Raw genomic sequence first — 6,102 nt, 5'->3', positions numbered from 1 at the left:
ATTGAGACAGAATCATTTGTGTAACCTTGCTTGCAACAGACTTCAAGGAACTGCAATGTCCCTTCAAAGGAAGATTTAGAAGTAAATTAGTTGCACCATTAATTGACTGGGAGTGGGGGAAGGGCTGTGAGTATAAATGGGAATTTGGTGAACTGCTTGCTCCTTCTGGGAGGTTGGGAAGAAACAATGGGATTCTGCAGGCCCAGCCACTGCTGCCAAAGCCCTGTGAACTCCTTTCCCCAAGGGCTGGCCACTGAGAAACCAGCTACTTCTGGCTCAGGCACTGTGGCCAGTCTGTCTGTGCCAGAGAAGATGACCACGGGCAGCATTGATCTGCTCTAATTCTTGTATTCATGTTTAAAAACAAAATGGGGGGGGGGGGGGCTGGAGAGATGGCTCAGCGGTTAAGAGCACTAACTACTCTTCTGAAGGTTCTGAGTTCAAATCCCAACAACCACATGGTGGCTCACAACCATCTGTAATGACACACCTCTTCTGGTGTGTCTGAAGACAGTTATAGTGTGCTTGTATGTAATAAATCTTAAAAAAAAAAAAATAAAATAAAAAAGGGAACCAGGTGGTGGCCTCCCTCAGGAGGCAGAGGTAAGTGGATCTCTGTGAGTTCAAGGCCAACCTGGTCTGCAGATCAAGCTACAGGACAACCAAGACTACACTTGTGTCTCTAAAAACAAAAAACAAAACCAACCAACTAACCAACCAAACAAACAAACAAAACACCCCACAAGGGGGAGCCTTAAGACATAAACTGCAGCACCTCCTCTCCCCAGCAGCACCACCTTAAACTGTGCAGTTTGGAGCAAATGCTTTTCTTTAGCAGTCCAGTTTCTCATCCAGGCAATGAGAAAATAGTGTGACCTGCAGGAGGATTCTTTTATTTAAAACATATTACATGTATTTATTTATAATGTATTTATTATAAGCCACAGCGCCTGTCAGAGGACAACTTCTGGGAGTCAGTTCCTTCCTTCTATCACTCTGGTCCTGGGAATCGAACTCAGGTCATCAGGCTTCCAGCATTTCTCAGGTCCCTGCTAGAGGATTCTTAATTTGATTGTTCAACAGCTACTTGTTGACTGTCAGCACTAATGCAGCCACTGCCTGGAGTACTTCACGTTCCCTGGTCTGGTGGAATTTATATTCTAAGAGGGTGAGGCTGCCATAAACTAGCGGACAAATGGGGACACATCAGGCACTGATAATACTAGGCAGAAGACACAGTGAGAGGCAATGGCACCCCTAAGGTGACGGTGTTGTGCTGCTTGCTCTGAGAAGCCCTGCTGGAACAGATGTGTTTGAGAAGACACAGGAAGGATAGAACACAGTTAGGCATGCAAACAGCAGGGCATGGGAGAGTTAGAGCAAATACCCTTGGGATGGGTGTTGTGATTATAAAAAGAGAGAGAGAGAGAGAGAGAGAGAGAGAGAGAGAGGTAAAAGATATGTTCTGTAAAGGTGTGGTGAGGTGTGGGGGAAGGGATGTCAGGCCCATGCCAAAGCATCCATTCTCCCCCTCCCCCCACGCCAGGGACCAGCCACACAATGCTATAGTATAGAATAGTTTATTTAGAACTTGGGGAAGGCAGTTAAGAGAGTAGCAGAGGCAGAGAAAGGCAGAGAGAAGGGGAGAGTAGAGAAGTAGAGGCCGGCCATGACCACGTGGAGAGAGGGGGAAGGGGATGGGAAGAAAGGGGGAGTGGGAGGGAGGCAAGAGGCAAGAGAGAGAGAGAAACAAGAGTAAGAGAGGCGAGAGAAAGGAGGGGGCAAGCAGCCCCTTTTATAGTGGGCCAGGTCAACAATGGGTATTGGGTAGATTTCACTTTGTGAAAAACAAGCCAAAAACTTCAAACGTTAGTGGCATGAAAGTAACAACCATTTATTTAATTTATAGTATGTAAGCCAGAAAGCTGGGCAGGGTCCAGCTGGGATGTCCTTCTGGTCCCAGCTGGTTTTACTCTGGGGTACCAGCTAGCACCAGTCAGCTGGGTAGCTTTACCCTTCTTAGGATTGACTGGCTATGAGCTGGGGAGGTAGGAGTAGCTAGGCCGTGTGTCTTTCACATCTTGTGGACTGACCATGTGTTAGTGTGAGGTTTCAAAAGAGCGAAAGCATGCTACTTAACTCTTTGACTCTGAACTAGCCTGGGAGAAAGGGGAGACTTTACTGCTTGGTAAGACTGTTGTAAGAGATGTAGATGTGGGAGAAAATGCTTCTGATTTTTGTAACATACCATAGGCAAAAATTAACAAAGAACAGAATCAAGTGCCAATGTGGCTACGGAGCTTACTAAGGAAAGCGTGACCTGAATTGTAATTCTCCGTTCCCAAAACAGGAAATCCAAAAGGTGAAATCTTGGGACTGGAGAAATGGCTCCCTGGGTAAGCATGCTTGCTGTGCAGCACAAGGACCTGAGTTTGGACCTCAGCACCCACATAAAAAGCAGGGCATGATGGGAAGCACCTACAGTCTCAGAGCTGGAGGTGGGTAGAGAGCAGAGGATTGCCAAGGCTTGCTGTCCACAAACATGGCCCCTACCTCAGTGAAAGACCTTGTATCAAGGGAATCAAGTGACAGCAAGACATTTACTATCTGTCTCTGGCTTCCATGCCCATATATACTGCTGTGTGTGTGTGTGTGTGTGTGTGTGTGTGCGCGCGCGCACACACACACACACACACACACACACACAAAAGTCAAAATCCTAACCCCCAGAATTCAGAATGTGAGTCTCTTTTGATAAAAGGCCTCTTCATTAAGGTTAAATGACATCATTGATAATGACTGTATGAGGATACAGTATGACTGGCGAGAAAATGCAGGCACACTTCCAAGTAAGATGTTGGAGCAGAACCCTGAATCTTTCAAGGAGAGTGAACAGTGGAGACAGCACATAGTATGCTCTTCTTCGCAAGAGTCAAGGTCTATAAACAAATCCACGAAGCCAGGAGAGATCTCTGCAGCGAAGCAGGCAAGAAAGGAAGGACCGCAGCCCAGCAGAAGTCCTTTCCAGTTAGCAAAGCTTTTGCTAGGGCAGAAAGTACGTCAGCTACAAGGAAGTACTGTTCCTCACAATCACAGGCCTACAGGACCAGAGGAGGATACCATAGACTGCAGAGATCGGTGAGAACCACCAGGAAAGGTCCTAGGGTCTCCCTTCCCCCATGTAACAGAACCGCAGGGACCATGGAGCCCTGGGAGACCCATGGTTCTCTCTGACCCCTCCAAGCTAAGAGATCTGAAAATTTCAGAGCCTAGCTCAGTACACCTGCACCAGCAATTCACCCAACCTGGGTGCTGAGAACCAAAACTCAGATTGCACATTGAAGAGAAAAAAACGCCAACAGAGTTAGGCTAACTTTCCCTTTCTTTCCAAGCCACTGAATTACAGAAATGCAAACCACATCCCTGAAACATCTGCTGTCTGGTTGCCAGCGGGGCTGGTTTCCACACCTACAGAGGACAGAGTCTGAGAGCTTGAAGGGCTTTGGCTGACAGTCTGACAGAAAACTGAGATGTCAAGAGGACACTGTGTGCAAGTCCATGCTTCATGGTGCTTCGCTGATGCTCTGAAGGCCCTGGGCTCCCCAAAGACAGACATCCCAACGGCCTCAGCCTCCGGTTCTCCAGGCTCAGCCCTTTCCCATCCAATGTAGTTCACCCCAAGTGAACCAAAGGAAAGTCCTGGGCCAGTGCCTCATCTCCCAGGATGAGAAGACACCACTCCCAGGCCTGTTATCATCAAAGAACATCCCTGCCCTTCACCCATCTCTGCTGCTGACAGTCTAGCTGTCTCTGCCCAGTCCATCTCCTGAGCCCTCCTAGGGCTCTATTAGTGCCAGACAGGGAGGAGGGCACCCATTGCCCAGGACCTTTTTCTTGAAGGTCTTGAGATCCTTTCTTCCCCCATCTTGTCTCTTTGGAGTTTTTTGTTTTTGTTTTTCCTTTAAAGTTCTGTTCTGATCTGTGGCTGGCGGGATTCCTGGCATCAACAAACACCTGATTAGAGGGTAGTTTCTAGAAAGTAGTTTGGATGAAGCCCTAGAGACCCTGAGCTGTGGAAAAGGTTAACCCAGCCAACACAGGCGCCTTTTGCTCCAAAGCAGAAGACTTGCCCCTTGAAACCTTTCAGAACATGGGGATGATGTGGACTGGTGTTCTGATGGGCTCTGCTATTTCCTGTTTAAATCCTAGATGTGCTTTTTATGGCCTTCTGGGTCAGGGTGTTGGGTGAAACACCTGGGGCCTATGCTGCTGTCTGAATTTTCTGGAATGAAATTGCTTTCTCTCTCTCTCATTTTAAAGTCCTCTGAGAGAGAACCAATAGCAGAGGCCATGTCTGGAAGTAATTTGGGTTGGGGGAGGGGTAGTCACGAGGCTCCCTCAGCTTTTTCCTTCTTTCCTTCTTTCTTTCTTTCCTTCTTTCTTTCTTTCTTTCTTTCTTTCTTTCTTTTGTTCTTTCTTTCTTTCTTTCTTTTGTTCTTTCTTTCTTTGTTTGTTTTGTTTTCTTTTGTTCTGCTCAGGCAAGCCTTGTATAATTTTCTCCTAGAAAAGCAACTGGTTAGCAAAACATTCCAGATGCCAAACAGATAACCTGAAATGACCGTCCTTCATTAAGGAAATATTTCAAAAGGGACTGTAGTTCCCCAAGCCCTGATAAAATGGTAGAGGAAATGAAGGTTGCTGGTATTGTGTATGTGGTCAGAAGTCTCACCAGGCTCTGTAAGACGTTGCTGGTGTTTGTCCTTCACCTCCGGGAGCTCTGGATTTCTTAATTTGCTGCTGGAATTGAGATCAACTCTCACCTCCTTATCTTCCCCAATACAAACTCACATTAACTGACCCAACTAGGAAGAAGCCCAGAGCACCCCCACCTCCCCCAAAAAAATACAAGATGAGATCCAGCTTGCTAGCACAAGCCACAGCATCACCCATACCACATCTGGACTTTCATGTGAGAAATAAACTTTGATTTTGCTCCAGCTCTTGCTAGTTAGCCTATGAGATTAAACAACAAAAGTATTTGCTAGCCTGGAAAGAAGAATCGGGTGCAAAGGGCTGGAAACTCAGCAACTTTGCAAGGGATCTCCTCTCATCTTCCCAGCCTGTGTTTGGTTTTGTTTGTTTGTTTGTTGGTTGGTTGGTTTTTCGAGACAGGGTTTCTCTGTGTAGCCCTGGCTGTCCTAGAACTCACTCTGTAGACCAGGCTGGCCTCGAACTCAGAAATCCACTTGCCTCTGCCTCCCAAGTGCTAGGATTAAAGGCGTGTACCACCACTGCCTGGCATAGCGTGTGTTCTTATAGTTCAGCTCCCTCTGTTCCTCCCCAAACTGATCTTGGGAACTTGTATTTACTGGGCTTTAGCCAACCTTCAACCACATATGGCTTTGCCAGTCCACCTCCCAAATTAATTAATCACAAATATCTGCTATTGGTTCTCAGTAAACAGGCTAAAAATGCTATTCAGTTGGTAAAGTGCCTTTCTAGAAGACACAAGACCTTTCCTTCCTCCTTGAGCACCAGGCACAGAGATACACATTTGTAATTCCAGGAGGTAATGAGGAGGTAGAGGCCAGAGGATCAGAAGTTCAAAGTCATCCTTGACAATGCAGTAAGCCTGAGGCTAGTCTGGACTACACGAGATCCTATTTAATAAATACATAAGAGAATAAACAAACTAGTAAACAGTCTCTGACCAGTCAGTGGATCTATTGTTTTGAAAACAAAGGATGGTCTATTTCGTTTTCATTTTTCGTGGCAGGGAGACTTAACAGCTGATAGCCATGACAGAAACAGTTTCTCTGGAACAGTTTAGCATGGACACCCGGGGGATAGGGAGAAGATAATCTCCAAGGTTAAAGCTAGGGAAATACATTTCTATTAATAAGTTCAAAAATCATAGAGTAGAAAATTGGTCAGGAGCTAGCAGAACTAGCAAAATAGAAACACACCAGGCTAGATGAGGCTGAGAATGAACAGGAGGACATCAAGCCTAGCTTCCCTGCCTCTTAACCTACCCTCCACACAGAAGTGTCACACCAAAGAAGGCGGGGGGGGGGGGGGGGATTTCTGTAGTATCACCGAGAA

The sequence above is a fragment of the Apodemus sylvaticus genome, chromosome 7, assembly GCF_947179515.1.
Source record: "Apodemus sylvaticus chromosome 7, mApoSyl1.1, whole genome shotgun sequence".
Taxonomy (NCBI): domain Eukaryota; kingdom Metazoa; phylum Chordata; class Mammalia; order Rodentia; family Muridae; genus Apodemus; species Apodemus sylvaticus.
This window is presented reverse-complemented; position numbering follows the sequence as displayed.